This window comes from Uloborus diversus, chromosome 6 (assembly GCF_026930045.1).
Source record: "Uloborus diversus isolate 005 chromosome 6, Udiv.v.3.1, whole genome shotgun sequence".
NCBI lineage: Eukaryota > Metazoa > Arthropoda > Arachnida > Araneae > Uloboridae > Uloborus > Uloborus diversus.
Window position 1 is genome coordinate 61765342 of NC_072736.1, and position 16538 is coordinate 61781879.

The 16538-nt window shown below is 33.7% G+C and overlaps 1 protein-coding gene across 1 annotated transcript in view; it reads right to left on the reverse strand.

The window, feature by feature from the left end:
* Window positions 1-8664, reverse strand: part of LOC129223760 (probable aminopeptidase NPEPL1) — a 53492-nt gene extending 44828 nt beyond the window's left edge. The window contains exon 1 of the mRNA XM_054858117.1: window positions 8516-8664. The gene's annotated coding sequence lies outside the window, so the exon portion shown is untranslated. The remainder of the gene's footprint in view (window positions 1-8515) is intronic.
* Between the last annotated feature and the right edge of the window lie 7874 nt (window positions 8665-16538).

A 16538-nucleotide genomic window follows, 5' to 3' on the forward strand; every position in this document is an offset into this window, starting at 1 on the left:
GTGACGACCAGCAACAGGCTCTGGGCCCAGCTAGGCTGGTCCTAGTCAATTAATTAGTCCCCAATGAAGATCAATGGCCCTCTTAAAGCTATCCACTCCCTTGCTCATTACCGCCTCTTCCGGTAAGCTATTCCAAGTGCCCACGACCCTGCTAAAGTAGTAGTTTTTCCTGATTTCCAAGTTAGCCTGAGATTTAAATAGCTTAAAACAATGACCCCTTGTCCTGCTTTCCCCGCAAAAATTTAATCCATTTACATCTTTCATTTTGATAAATTTAAATAACTGAATCATGTCCCCTCTGACTCTCCTTTGCTCCAGGCTATACATGTTAAGCCTATTAAGTCTGGTATCATAATCTAAATCTGAGAGTCCCCTTACTAATTTAGTTACCCTTCTTTGAACCCTTTCCAATACGAAAATATCTTTCTTCAGATAAGGCGACCAAAACTGAACAGCATACTCCAAATGAGGTCTTACTAAACTCCTATATAAAGGCAGAAGAACTTTCTTAGATTTGTTTGAAATAGATCTCTTGATGAACCCAAGCATTTTGTTGGCTTTGTTACTAGCAATACTGCACTGTTGACTAAACTTGAAGTCCTGATTTATAAGGACACCCAGATCCATAACATTTTCTGCCTGATTTATGACTGAACCCTGTAAATGATATCTCATACGCTTATTTCCATGACCTAAGTGTAGCACTTGACATTTCCCTACATTAACTGCCATACCCCATTTATCTGCCCACTTAGTAATATGATCTAAATCCTCTTGCAGCTGATTTACTTGTTCTTCATTTTCGACAATCCCCATAACTTTTACATCGTCAGCAAAACAATTCATGCTTCCAGAAATATTTTCATTGATGTCATTCATAAATATAATAAACAAAAGAGGCCCTAAAACTGATCCCTGAGGAACCCCACTTAAAACATCACTCCAATTAGAATGATTTCCTCTCACAACTACTCTTTGCTTCCTACCAGTAAGCCAATTTCTAACCCAAAGTAAAGTTTTTCCTCCTATTCCAATGTCAGCTAACTTGCTGAGAAGAGCAACATGCGGTACCTAGTCAAAAGCTTTTTGAAAGTCAATATAAACAACATCCACACATTTTTTGTCATCTAAAGCTGAGGTAACCTTGTCGTAGAAATGCAATAAATTAGTAGTACAGGATTTACCTTTCCTGAAACCATACTGCAAACTAGTCAACAGACTATTAGTCTCTAAGAACATCATGATCTTAATTTTGATCAAAGTTTCGAAAATCTTACAAATCACCGAAGTCAAACTTACAGGTCTATAATTCCCAGCAAGACCTTTAGACCCCTTCTTGAAGAGTGGCGTTATGTTAGCCAGCTTCCAGTCCTCTGGCACCGTCCCCGAGTTATAAGAAGCATTGAAAATATTCAAAATAACATCCACTAATTCCTCTGCACATTCAACTAAAATTTTTGGATAAATATTATCTGGTCCCGGAGCTTTAGTTGCTTTAATCTTTTTCAAATGAAATAAAACCTCCTCCCTGGAAAATACAAAATCCTCAAGCTGTATAATAGCTTGTGTCTTGTTAGTGTCAACTGTTGAGATACAGTTATCGTTAAACACACTGGAAAAAAAGTTATTCAGAACATTTGCAATATCCCTATCGTTTTGGATTAAATTTCCATACTCATCAACCAAAGGCCCAATTTGACTGTTTCGAGCTTTCCCAGAATTAGCGTAAGCAAAAAACCTCTTAGGGTTCCCATCAATGTCATCTGCCAGCCTTTGCTCCAATTCCCTTTTCTGAATCCGTACCAAATACTTAAAATTTTGCCTTGCCTTACCATACTGGAGCCTCTCCGCACTCTGACCAGTTTCTTTAAACTTACGAAAAGTGGCTTGCTTATAATTAAGAGCTTCTTTAGTCTCCCTGGAGAATCACATGGGCCAAATTTTGGTATTAACACCTTTTCTCCTAAATGGAACATAGTCCCCAACGGTTTTAGCAAGTTTATCCTTAAATTCCGTCCACTGCTGATCTACGTGGCTATTTTCCAACCCTGACGAAAAAAACCTCTTTCAAGCTCTGCCTAAGTGCAACAAAATCAGTGTTTCTGAAATTGGGCACAAACCTAAAATTATCATCTTTGCACACTTCAAATTTAACCCGGAACCTAATGCTGTTATGATCACTATCTCCAATATGCTCCCCTACACTCAACCCCTGAACAAAACTACCTATGTCACAAAAAACTAGATCCGAAATTGCCTCCTCTCGAGTTCCCTGAGTTACAACTTGATCTAAGAAACAGTCACCAATTACTTTTAAAAATTCCTCTTCTTTGCCATTACCAGGATAAAAATTATTCCAATCAATACCCGGAAAATTGAAATCCCCCATTATGATAACGGATCCCTTACTGGACATGTCACTAATAATACGGTACATCTGCTCATCTTGTCCCTGGTTTGAATTAGGTGGCCTATAAATGTTTCCAAAGCGTAGCTTTTTGCCCTTACTGCTCATCAACTCCAGCCAAACCATATCAATATCAGTAGGCTTATCATTTATGACCAATTCATTGCAAATAAAATTGTCTCTAACATAAAATAAAACCATACCACCTCTTTTACCTACTCTATCCTGTCTGAACAAATTATACCCAGCAATATGTAATAACTCTGCATCAGATTCGGTAGCCCATGTCTCTGTAATTCCAATAACATCCAACTTCTCATCCATAACTATGCTTTTCAATTCATCCATCTTGTTCCTAATACTGCGAGCATTGGTATAGAAAACTTTAAGCATGCCTAAGTTGCTTTTATTTAACACCTTGAAATTTCCTAAATTACAATTGTTAACATTACTACTCTTGTTCGTCACTTTATTTCCATTTCTAGCAATACCCAAAAAAATATCATTCTCTCGATACCTGATGCTTGAACCATGCCCCCCATTCCAACTTAGTTTTTTGACTCCGAAGCCCTTAAAATTAATCCACTAACCATTTTGACCCCTGTAGAGCTCAGATGCAGGCCATCCCTAGCAATCCAATCCCGTTTACAATGACTCCATACATCAATGAACCTGATACTGTGCTTTTCGCAAATTGACTTCAGTAGCAAGTTCATACACCTCGCACGTTGATTTAGCCAGCTCCTATGCACTCCATACCTGGGAAGCAAACCAACCACTTGGACATTCGTCGAAAAGCTGGTTGCTTTATCCAACAGGGATTCCCATTCCCTAGAAAACTCCTCATTTTTACTGTGGCCTACATCATTTGTTCCCACCCACAAAGTAACCATGTCCTCCTTATTCAATACTCCCTTCTTTTCAGCAACCATATTAACGTCTTTTACCCGAGCCCCTGGTAAACAACACCTAGCCACCTTACGCTTTACTCTCCCAACTGTGTTACCCACCTCCCTTACCATAGAGTCCCCCAAAATTACACCCTTAGTTTCCCAATCTAACTCCTCATTTGAAACTTCCCCCTGAATCTCTGGAACATTTATACCCTCTACAACTGGCCTACACCCTAATGCTAACTGGGCTTCCAAAACTAGCATCTTAAGTCTTAAGTCTGAGAGTTCAGCACATTTAGTGCAAATATAATCCTCCTCAAAAACAGACTCATTTTCCCCCTTATACAGGCAGAACATATGACATAAATCACAAGAGATCCACCTGTCCCCCTTCCCACTCTTTACCTCTTTCATAATGCATATAACACCCATTTCTACTCAGTGAATATGTTCCAAAAGGCAAAACAGAAAAATAAAAATGCAAAAAAACACAGAATAAATACTAAAAACAGCAGTAAATAAACAGAGTTGCTACACCCAATAAAGCACACAAGATCAAAAACCAGGAGATCACCACATGTTAGGCTTAGCTCCAAAAAATGCAAAAACACTTCAAGAATACAATAACAGCTAAAATAAGCCCCCAAAACACAATAAAACTAAATTACATGATAAAGTGAAGTAAAAAAAACCTAAAACTAGACAGTAATAATGAAAAATTATAGTAAGAAAACACTTATCAAATTAGCAGCAATACTAAATATAAGTATATTCATGAAAATATGTAAATAAGAAATATAGTTTAAGCAAAATAAAAAATATACATCAGCAAAAACAACTTTTTGCAGCAATAGAAATGCCTCTCAGTATTTTCGAGCTCCAAACAGGCTCACCATAAAAAATTGATGTTTTTTTTTAATGAAAAATAATAGACATGCCTATAATTAACTCTAATTTTTTACATAAAAGCTAATTTTTCCGACAAAAATATTTGTATGCCTACTTATTATGACAAACTCCTTCTGCACATGAATTCCTTTTTTACATATAGTGCAAACCAAGTTGTATGACTTAATTAGGTTGATTTTTTTTTTTTTTTTTTTTTTTGCTTTTTTTTTACAGGGTACCTCACACTACAGCTAGCTTCACCTCGGTAATGATTCATAAGAAAAAATATTTTTTCACACTTATTGTGGTGTTTTGGGGTTGTCCAACCATATCTTCTGTTTTCCATCAATAAAACCTGGAACTAAATTATAGTCTAGTTATTATGAAAAATATTGCAACAAACAGCAGTGTGGTTGCACTTCTACTCCTTTTCAGAATACCATAAGAGATGAGTGATAGCTTCAAGCTTAATTAAATGTCCTGATTAAAAGCTACTGAGAAAGTCAAGTCATTCATAAGCTGCTTTTCAATACTTGGTATTCAAAAGTTGCAATTTTTCCGTGTAGCTTCAATTCTATCATGATTGATGAAAACGATAAAAACTTGTGTGCAGAGCCCGACTAACTGAAAGTGAAGCCCAAGGCCCACAATGTTATCACTTTCAGTTAACTCAAAATTATGTTTAAATAATGCTTAGTAATATTAAAAAGAGGTATGGATTTAATTAATAAATCATTAATATTTGTTATTTTCACAAAAATACATGATTTTTTCATGCTTTTCATAAGTTTTTAAAAAATTTGGGGCTCCTTAGGAAGATGGGGCCGCAGGCCAGTGGCGGATCTAGCCGATCGTTTTGGGAGGGGCCATCCGAAATTTTTGAACTAACTCCCCAGAAATTTTATTAAAATGAAGTTTTAAAAACTCAATTTTACGCTATCTTAAGAGACGTCAAGTGAGGAGGATGGATTTAAGAATCTTCCTTGAAAATGTTTCGACATTGAAATTTCCAAGTAATTTTTAACCCTTAACAAGGTAGGTGCGGTCTCACAGACCGCTCAAAGTTCATCCGATCACCTCTTTTTCATTTTCAGTCCCATTGAATGGGTTTTCCCAATAGCTTTTTGTTTTGTGACCTTGAACACATCCCTTGCTTATCAGTATCTTTAGGCAAGTGCATCTGGTCTAAATTTCATTGCATTCTTAGAAGCGGTCTGTGAGACCGCACATGCCCTTCAGTGTTACAATTTTCGGCAGTAGTAGACATGGCTCTTAACGTTAGAAACCGCAGATAAGTTCATTTAATCTTATCTGCATTATGTGGAAGAGATGCAAGATATTCTAGATGAGGTTGAGAGTTGTTTGAAATGTTCAAACGTTACCCAATGATGTTCTAGGGACAATGAAAGCTGAATAATTCCTCGAAATACTAATAGTTAAAGGATTGGCAAAAAGTTCCTGTAATGTAATATAAACAATTTTCTGGTACTAAAATGTTTTGTATATATTAAAGAACTAAAATGAAATTATTAATAAATAATTGATTCGCTTTTATTACGAGTAGATAGTTATTTACTATAACATATGATTTTCTTACCACTCTAGCAAAATTTCCTCAGAAAAAATATATTTCAATTAAAAATTGAAAAATATTTTTTCCCCTAGCTAATAAAAGTTCAAAGAACATCTGGTGGAAATTAGAGGAATATATCACAATTACTCGATTTTTTTTTAAATTCACAAATAGAGCGTCTCTGAGACCTCACATCCCCTGTTATGTGATATTTTTTCACCTCCCCTGTTATGAGTTATATTAGGGTCATAAAAACGATTCTTAGGCTTTTTTTTTGTTGATGTAAGAAGAAAGGTCAGAGTTTGGGTGCTGACTCCAAAATACTTTTGGATAGTGAAGCTCAGAAAACGAAATATTCTGCCGTTATATGTTGAGAAATCAGGAGAGGGGGTGGGTGCTCTTCTGCTGTCAAGTCTAAAAATACACTTTTAGGCAATGTTTGCTGACCTTAAAGGGAGAGTGAGGGTGCTTGGAATCTTCCCTTCCTGGAAATATTTTGCCATCGAGGCTCTAAAATCCAACTTGAAGCTATTTCAGGGTGGCGACAGGAACTGTGAAAAAAAGTTCCCTGACTTTTCCCTGATTTCCCTGATTAAGTTCACCAAATTTCCCTGATTTACGTTACCAATAATAATTTTTTTCTTTCTTTGCTCTACTTGAAATCCATTGTATGTTTGTATAAAATGCAGTATTTTAAACGTTTTAAGTTTTGTAAAGTTATTGAACTAATGATATATTTTAAAAAGATGCTACTTTTCTTAATAAAATGTTTAAAAAAAAACATATCAAGTCAATTTTTTTGGGTAAAAAACCCTACAAAACAGGATATTAAATTTTTCTACACGGAAAGATTAGAGATAATTAAAAAAAAAAAACTTTACTTCCAGAAACCACTTAGCATAAGAATTAAACTATTGAAATTACTCTTAAAAACATATGTGTATTTATGATAGAACTAAAAAGTAATTGAAATTATTTTGAACTAAGTTTTCAAACAGTATAATAATTGTTGCAAGAATAACAAGTAATAGTGGAAGAATAGAAGTAATGTAGTTATTCTTATATAACTAATTGAAATATTTATGCAAAACAGATGAAACCATTTGACATGCATTCATAGGGAGTTTTTCTCTAATCAAGAACATAGGTTTTAATGAATGAATACAGCATTTTAACAATAAAAAAAATTAAGATATTTTCTTAAGTACACAAGTTAACTCTATTTCAAATGATTTCAGTATGTAACGAAAAAAAATCTTAGATTGCTTTTGTAATAAACAACTTTGAAATGCAAGAAAAAAAGAAGAAAAAAAGCAATTAGTTAATTTTAAAATATATAAAAAAAGAATACAACTTGGTTATAAAATTAAAGAATTACTTAAGTTTGAAGAAAAGAAAACCTTTATAATCTGCGGTGACAACAAATAGTATAACGGCAAAAACAAAGTTTTTTTTATTGAAAGTTAAATTTTAACAATTAAATGAAAAACGCAAAGAAGTAATAACTTTTAAGCTTTTATAGTATTAATTCAAAAACCAAAGCTTTCTTCTTGAAATCGTGATCACAGTAGGCTAATTACTTCGAGACAATTGAATAAAGGCAAAGGAGCTAAGGCATTAATGAAGGCTTCCTCTTTGCCTGTATGGTTGTTTATTTTATGTAGCATTGAAAGCGTAAAGGGAAGTTTCAAGCTAGGTAAAATAAACAACCTAACAGACACAGAAGCAATCTTAGGAAGTTCATACTGTGGTTAATAAGTAAGATTCAATACTTTAGACGTTGAGGAAAAAAGATGCACAAATATGCGGCAGTGTATAATCGCACCTCATTTTTATTTTACTTTTTTTTTTTTTTGAACAGATAATTGGCGGAAAGTGCGTAGGGAATTAGAGCATTTTATTTTTTAAAGCAAAAAAAAATTTTTTTTCTTCTTAAAATCAATTTTCCCTGATTTTTTGTAATTTTTTCAAAATTCCCTGATATTTCCCTGACTTTTCCCTGATTAATAAAGTTCCCTGACTTTTCCCTGATCTGTCGCCACCCTGTATTTTTGACCATATTAGAGTTGAACATACTAAAGTTGGAATCAAGAAATGATGTAAATAATCAAGAAATGAAAGCATTGGAACAAAATTTCGGAAATAATAGTTCTGTTTCGAGGACAGAGATACAATTTCCCTCCTAATTAAGACCTAAATTTCTTTTCTAGTAAAACACATAAAAGTTGAATTTTGTTATCTTCTCATAATATTCTCTTTCTTTTTTTCCCCTTCAAAATTTTTTAAAAAATTACAGGGTATTGGGAGGGGCCATGCCCCCCCCCCCCCCTCCAGATCTGCCCCAGGCCCAGGGTTGCCCTATGCGGTAATCAAGCTCTGCGGTTGCATGAGACAATGATGAACAAAACAAAAACGCTTCAACTACAGACTTCATCACAAACAATCATATAAAAATTCCGTCATTCCAATATTATTTTCGCGAATTACCAGTTGGGAACCGATGGGTCAATGGTCGATGTACATAACTGAATACCACGATAATACTACAAATTCTTTTTTGGTTATAAAAGCTAGCTTTTGAAGACTTTGTCAGCGAAGATATCAATAGATGTTCATCCACAAAACGCAAGAAATATTAAATTAAAATAATATAAGCATTCAGCATTTTGTCAACACTGATTTTTTTATTTGTTTACATGGTAAAATTAGAGAAAAAAAGCATCACTTCAAAAAATATAAGAGACAACAAATTACTTTTCACTAGATGCTTGTTATGACCTTTGAATTCAGAGTATCTTGCGAATTCCTATGTTTTAATTTTTGTATTACAGTTTTGGAGTACGTTTACTTATTAACATAATCAAATCATTCACGTTTCACAGGTTTTTCTTTTTTCGCCTCCTGTCCTCAGTACAGTAGGGTTGCGTTCGATGAGCAACCGTAGCTGACCGGTTTAAATAATGACGTCACCTCCAATGCTTTAGCATAAGCTGATGTCACGTGATGTCTCTCCTGGTTTGGCCTATTAACAAATAAAATTTGGAAACTTTTTATGGTTAACATATTTGAGAACAGAGGTAGAGCTTTTAACGTTTTCATATAGGGAATCTAGCTTTTATATAGCAAGCAACATTCTTTAAGCTTTTAAGAGGAGAGACTTTCGAGCTCATTTCTCTCCTCTTTTCTGTGCAATCGCGCCGAATGAAATAAACTTTGTAACCTTCATCTTGCGTCTTGCATTGATAGAGGATAAAGTCTACGAATTTTGGTAATTAAGTTGTGGTGTGGTTCAGTTAGGAAAAAAAACAACAATGCTTTCCACTTTGAAGAATTCAGCAGCTCTTCGCAAGTTTATTGTACCGTCTAGAAGTTACCATTATATTGGAAGAGCGAGGGACCAGTTATCCATCGCAGAAACATGGGCTCATGGTCTTACTATAGTTGGAGGAATATTAGCTATCCCTGTTTGGGTTTTGTGTCACGTCAAGCATTATCGTGGCATTGGTAAATGAAAAGCGTAACTTCCACAGGTATTATCATTATTTTATTTTAATATTTAAAGATTTCTTTTAAGAGTTCGCCCAAAAATTTGCCATGAAAAAGTTGTTTTAAAATTAATTGAATATTAATTCATCGGAGATAATTAAGTTGCCAAAAGTTTCGTAATTTCTATAAATGTGTTCATGTCAGCTATGTTATTTTACTTTTCACTTTTGCATATTTTGCAAATTTAACTATAACGTTATTCTTTTCATCATTTTATTTTTTTCCCCTCCCCCACTTGCTGAAAACATTTATACTCTACATAAAACTCATTTTTGTTGAATTCAGATTGAGACAAATAGAAATTACTAGAAATTAAAACGATTAGAAATTGAACTATTTTTGTAATTGGTCCAGTTTAATAATTTGAGTTTTCTTGAGATGAATAGACCGGGATCTGAAGGGGATTGAGCATGCATGGAAAGGCTGACGCAATATTATTTCTGATTTCGACAACCCCGGAGGAGGGGGGAAAGCGGTGGGGGGAGCTGTTTGCTAAAACACTCATAACTCGCAAACTATTTGAGATAAAACACTGAAAAAAGTGGCAATCGATGCTACCAAACAAGGGCTTCATAAAAGCTAAATATGATTATGAACCTATCTTTGTTGGTTTTTGAGTAAAATTTCATTTTTTGCAAACAAGTAAAAATTTTGAATAAAATGCGCAAAACAAACTATTTTTGGAACAAATCTGATATACCCCCCTCTTGGCGACTTTTTCCTGTTGGCGCCAAAAAAGCGTCGCCAAGAAAACTATGTATGACGTCATATGTCATACATCGTTCTTAGCGATGCTTTTTTAGCGCCAACAGGAAAAATTCAAATTATGTCATTAATTATTTAATGAAATTAATGCATTAATTTTTTTCCGTTGTTTCTCCGGGATACGAGCCCTCGGTCTCATAGTACTTTCGTAATGAGACCTCGGCCTCGGTCTCATTACGAAAGTACTATGAGACCTCGGGCTCGCTAGGACCTCGCTGCCGCTCGGTCCGTTATCCCTCCGACTTTTAATATACATCACAGTCGGATATAAGTCACAGATCTCCTCCGTTCAGTATACAATAAAGTCACAGATTTTATGTGAAATTAACACCATTTTTGTGCTACAAAAATGCCAACCAGACCGAAATACAAACTACCAGAAACACACTAAAAACACAATAATTCAAAATATGTTCACTTACCTTTTTTACTTTTCTTTTACTTCCTCACGTGAGGCAGTGCACATATGTTCCGCTCTTAGGGAAATTATCCCATTTTTTATTATCATTACTTTACAAAAATATTTAAATTATGTTTGTTTTGACAAAAAAAATTCCAAAAAAAACAACCTTATTTTACTTGTATTTTGTACTCCACCCAATTAATTTCGCGAATTATTTCCAAAAATTCATAATCTCCTCTATTTTCAACTTGCTAGAACTAAACCATGACCCACTCCTGATCGTTGCTTCTTTTCCACAAACAACACCCCCAATAACCTTTCTACAAAAAAAAATTAACCCATCTGAACATTTTTTAGTTTTTTTAATTTTCATAACAGAATTACATCTAGAACATAACATTTCATTCTTAAGTAAACCAATTTCCCTTAAAAATTCTAAAAAAACCTCTTTATTTTCAATTAGCTTAAATATAAAAAATCTATTTAGGACTCCGGTACGTCCAAACGTTGGACGACCTGACGAAAAAGAAAAAGAAGATTCATTCAAAAATTTCAATTGATACATTTGGACAACATCACAAACCGAACTCATAATTAAAATAGAAAATTCAACTAAATTAACATTAAAAAACAACAAGAAAAAGAATACTCTAAAATAAAGTTTGAATTGAAACTTTATTTTAGAGTATTCAACTTAAAATTTCCCTAAGAGCGGAACATATGAGCACCTACCTCCTACCCCCGTGCAAAAAGACAGACTTCGAGAAACTACTTTCCAGCGTTCAAGTTGCAAAACCAGGGTTGCCAAGTTATCGCCTTATTGGCGATTTTCGTATCGAGCGAAAAATTAAAATCTCGCCAAGAGGGGGGCATATCAGAGGAGAGCCCTATTTTTGACCAAAATAAATTCCAAATCAAAATTGTTTGATTTTTTTTTCAAATAAAGTCCTACACATCATTATTTAGTTTATTAAAGCTATTTAAGTACTGTTAATGCGTTGAAAAGCAAAATGACAGTAGCAAGCTCGAACACTATTCCTAGTATAATTCAGGATCTGAAGGCGGGTTTTGAGCATGCATGGAAGACCTGGTGCAAAATTATTTCTGATTATTGTTACAGGCGCTATAGTGATTATGAAAACACGTGTCTCCCCCCCCCCCCTCCCTCGGCGGTCGACATCCTCAGGATAGGAGGGAAAGCAGTGGGGGAGCCGTTTGATAAAACACCTATTCTCGCGAACTATTTGAGATAAAACTCTGAAAAAAGTGGCAATCGACGCAACAAAACTAAAACTTTATAGAAGCTAAATATGGCTATGATCATATCTTTGTTAGCTTCTGAGTAAAATTCTGTTTTTCGCAAACAAGCAAAAATTTTGAATAAAATACGCTTTTTTTTTCCTCAAATTATCAAAAGTATTTAACTGTTTAGGGAACCAATAAAATCTGAAATATCATTATCCAGTTTGTTTAAAATTACTTAATTATTATCAAAGCCTTGAAAAGTGAAATAAAAGCAAGCTCAAAAAGCATTTGTGGTAATTCACAAAAAAAGTTTGTGGAATGTACTTTGAAGACTCGACATAAACCAAAGCAAATTTTATGGCTCTCCTGTTTTGGCGGTTTTATTTTGTAATATTTTCAAAACAATGTCCCAGTTAAATAATTACTTAATTATTTAACCTTTAACGCATTATAGCTGCTTAGTATGAGGTCACAATGGCACTTTTTTAAAAATTAAAACATGCAAGTACGAAGTAATTACAGAAAGGATAAATGATCAAAATAACCCTTTTACATATTTTACACCTGAGTTATGAAACACAGCGAGCAAGGCTAGTGCCACATAAGCAGCATCAAAATTCAGTTTGACGTTAAAGAATATGTGACTAGTCTCTCTTATCCAGAGAAGTCCTGCAATGGCAATGTCTTCAATGGCGACTGCAAAACAGCTAAAGAAAACTAGGACGAAGCAAGCAACAAATCTATCTTCCTGCATATGATCAGTGAAAAATAGGGGAAAAAGTAACTAATAGTTTATAGATCAGAAACTAATGACTTTTTATTGGCAATCTTTGTCAAAGGACAGAGGTTGCCCTTTTATGTGCTAGTGTTGTGGAAAGGAAAAGAGCTTTAGGATGGCATCTATCTTCAGAAGCACTTACGGAAAAAACATCTCAAATTTTACAAGCTTTTGATGCATTTTCCGCCTGCGATTCAACAAGTAAAATAGGAACAAAAAAAGTATGCTTTCACTTTACCAAAAAAGTCGGAAACTGTGTTTTGTACACTAGAGTTATCATTAAAACAATATCTGAGTGCTTCCGAATTTCAACTGTTAGAAGCTGTATTATAAAAAAATTGTCAAGAAAATAGGTATTTCTTGCGAATGCAACCATTACAATACTTTTTTCCATTTCCATCAGAAATAAATATAATATCAACTCTCTACCATGCTCCTGCAATTCTTTCTAACATGTGCTAAGAAGTATTGCTCAACTGTACTATTGAATCAATTCCCCTGTACCTTAGCAATGTCTTTAGATGTAACCAAGTTTGGGTTTTACTTGGATGAAAATAAAACAATAAAGCCACACCAAATGATGCAGCCAGTGTTACCAGAGAGTTTAATTTCACCCTGCGCAAGCAAGAACTGTAAATAATCTTGTAAATGTTTTATTAATAATTCGTCTTGCTGTAAGTACTGTGCTTTTAAGGCTAAATCAAAAAATACAAAATACTTGGAAGAGAACGATTCAATAGAACAATTACAAGTCAACAAAAAAGAGTATGATCCAGCTTTCAGAATTTTTGATATATTAATGCTTTTTTTATGTATGCATATTGATATTCTACAATTATTTTTTAATACGCATTATTTTACTAATTTTATTTAATTAGTTTTTTAACTCTAGTTTATAATTTTATATTTATATTCGTTTTCAGAAAAGCTCAAGGATGCTTCTCATTTTTTATATTTATTTAGTACATCAGGGGTCTGTCCAGAATTTTTCACAGGGTCCGTTTTTTGTGAAAAATCAAATAATTTTGTGAAAAATGAATGAATTTTGTAAAAAATCAAATAATTTCGCAAAAAAAAATTTTTTTTTGTTAAAACGAAATTTTAGAATTTAGAGATGGCACAAACTGCATCTTTTCAACTTAATTTGAGTGTTTTCCTCTTCTATGTCGAAAATATCATTCTGGAGTGTTTTTCTACTATTTGCCGGGGGGGGGGGGGGGCGGCATTGCTCTCTCAAGTATCAATATTTATCTACCATTCTACATTATGTTAAATTATACTAGGAATATTTCTGTACAGTACTTAAAATAATTGTAACAAAAAAGTAATAAAATTCAGACATGGTTCAGCATTTAACTTTTTGACCCAAGACACTTAAAAACACTTAGTTTTAAATGAAATTCTGTGCTTTTTAAGCACAGAATTTTGTTTAAAACTTATAAATTCCGTGATTTTAACAAAAATAAAAAGAGATTTTTTTTGTTTACCTCTTAACAAAGCGTACTAAACATCAAAAATTCGAAAAATTGGATTCCCATAGCGGATGCAAAGAGATCGCAATTCTCAAAGTGAAGGCATCAAAAGTATAAAAACGGCTTGTAAAAGAAATAATATTGATAAAATTATTTTAAAATTGAATTTTAGAGTCCTATGTTAAACATTTCATTAATATCAGTGGACACAGTTGAAGCAAAAAATAAATAATAATAATAATAATAATAAATAAAATAAACCATCAATTCAGCATTTTAATTTTTGACTCATAAAAGAAAATGGAATTTTGCTTTAAAAACTTGAAATGAGAACTCTAACAAAAATATAGAGATTTTTCATTTATTTGCATCCTAATACAGCGAAGTTAGCTTGAAAAAAGAACAAAATGTGATTCTCATATCGGATGTTAAAAGATTGCATTTTTCAAAATGTAGACATCTAAAAAAAAGGTAATTAAAAGTTTATTTAAAGTTAATCATCCTTGTTAGCATCGAAAAATCAGACCCATGTAATTCTCTTCCAAAATAACAGTTAAACATAGCACCGCACCATAAAAACGCAAATAGTGAGAAGCTGGTAAAATGATGAGAAGCTAAGTGTTGATAATTTTGAAGTTGGTTACCCTATCTGAAGCGATCATATTTTCCCCCCACCCTTACTATCCCTTTGCAGTTCTAAGTTCATTTCGCTGATATATATTATTATTATCATTGTTTATTAAATCATGAGCGGGGAGAAAAGTGCTTACAAATGCCTTTTCAGAAAAGTTTACAACAACACCGCTGCTAATTAGCTGTGATAAAACGAATTATTTAAAACCAAACATATTTTCAGCTGTTAATTTCTTTCCAAGAAACAAACAAGCATTATATTTTATTTGGCAGTAGCAATTACTTATCGTTTAGTGCCTTTTTTTTTTTGCAAAATTAGCAGATTTTGTATAAGCTGATCCCGCTAATTTGACTTCAGAAAAGGTTATACACTGGAATATGCGTTATTTCGCTTTCAGATTTGCTCTTTCAATAAACAATTTGTAAAAGATCCAATCTTGTTTATCAGAATTTTGTGAAGGATCCGTTTTGGTTGATCGGGATTTTGTGAAAGGTCCGTTTTGGTTGATCGGATTTTTGTGAAGGGTCCGTTAACGGACCCAAATATCCTCTGGCCAGACCCCTGTACATATTATTTCTTGTATCATTGTTCTTTGTTGGGTAAATTATAAAAAACAATATCCGCAAAACAATACCCGCAATATTCTTTTGTGCAAATTGAAAATATAAATTAATAAATAAATTAAAATTAAATTTGAATTGAAACTACTGTGGGCTTCGTTCCCTAGTTCCTCTCAAATTTAAAGCAGTATATAACAAAATTAAAGCCATAAGTGAATACTTTGCAATTAGAATAAGATTACATAATACTACACTGAAGAATGAATAGTTCAGAATAAATAAGGCTATTTTTTCTCCTTAGCATACTGTCGTTTTATTCAATGCGCTAACTTAGGCAGTGCTTGCATTTTCTATTTCGCTTTTTAACTCTCACGTTGGTAATAATTAAGTAGTTTTAAACAAACAGAATGATGAAGTTTCAGATTTTATTGATACCCTAAACGGTTAAATAATTTTAAAAAAGAACTTATTAAAAAAAAAAAGCCTTTCGTATTTTATTCAAAATTTTTGCATGGCTGCTAAAAAGGAATTTTACTTATAAACCAACAAAGATAGGACTATAAACATATTTAGGTTTTTCAAGCCCTTGTTCTGTTGCATCTTTTGCCATTATATTTAGTGCTTTACTTTCTACGGTTTGCGAGTTATGAGTGTTTTAGTAAACAGCGTCCCCCTACTGCTTTCCCCCTTCCCCCGGGGATGTCGACCGCCAGGGGGGGACGACGACATGTGTTTTCATAATCACTATAGTGCCTGTAACAATAAATAGAAATAATTTTGCGCCAGGTCTTCCATACATGCTGAAAACCCGCCTTCAGATCCTGAATTATACTAGGAATAGTGTTCGAGCTTGCTACTGTCATTTTGCTTTTCAACGCATTAACAGTATTTAAATAGCTTTAATAAACTGAATAATGATGTGTAGGACTTTATTTGAAAAAAAAATCAAACAATTTTGATTTGGAATTTATTTTGGTCAAAAAAAGTTTGTTTTGCGCATTTTATTCAAAATTTTTGCTTGTTTGCGAAAAATGAAATTTTACTCAAAAACCAACAAAGATAGGTCCATAATCATATTTAGCTTTTATGAAGCCCTTGTTTTGTAGCGTCGATTGCCACTTTTTTCAGTGTTTTATCTCAAATAGTTTGCGAGTTATGGGTGTTTCAGCAAACGGCTCCCCCATTGCTTTCCCCCTCCCCCGGGGTTGTCGACCACCCAGGGGGGCGACAACATGTGGTTTCGTAATCACCATCGTGCCTGTAACAATAATCAGAAATAATATTGCGTCAGCCTTTCCGTGCATGCTCAACCCCCTTCAGATCCTGGACTAGAAGGACAGTTAGCAGTGAGTAAACTTAAAGTTAAATAGTTTT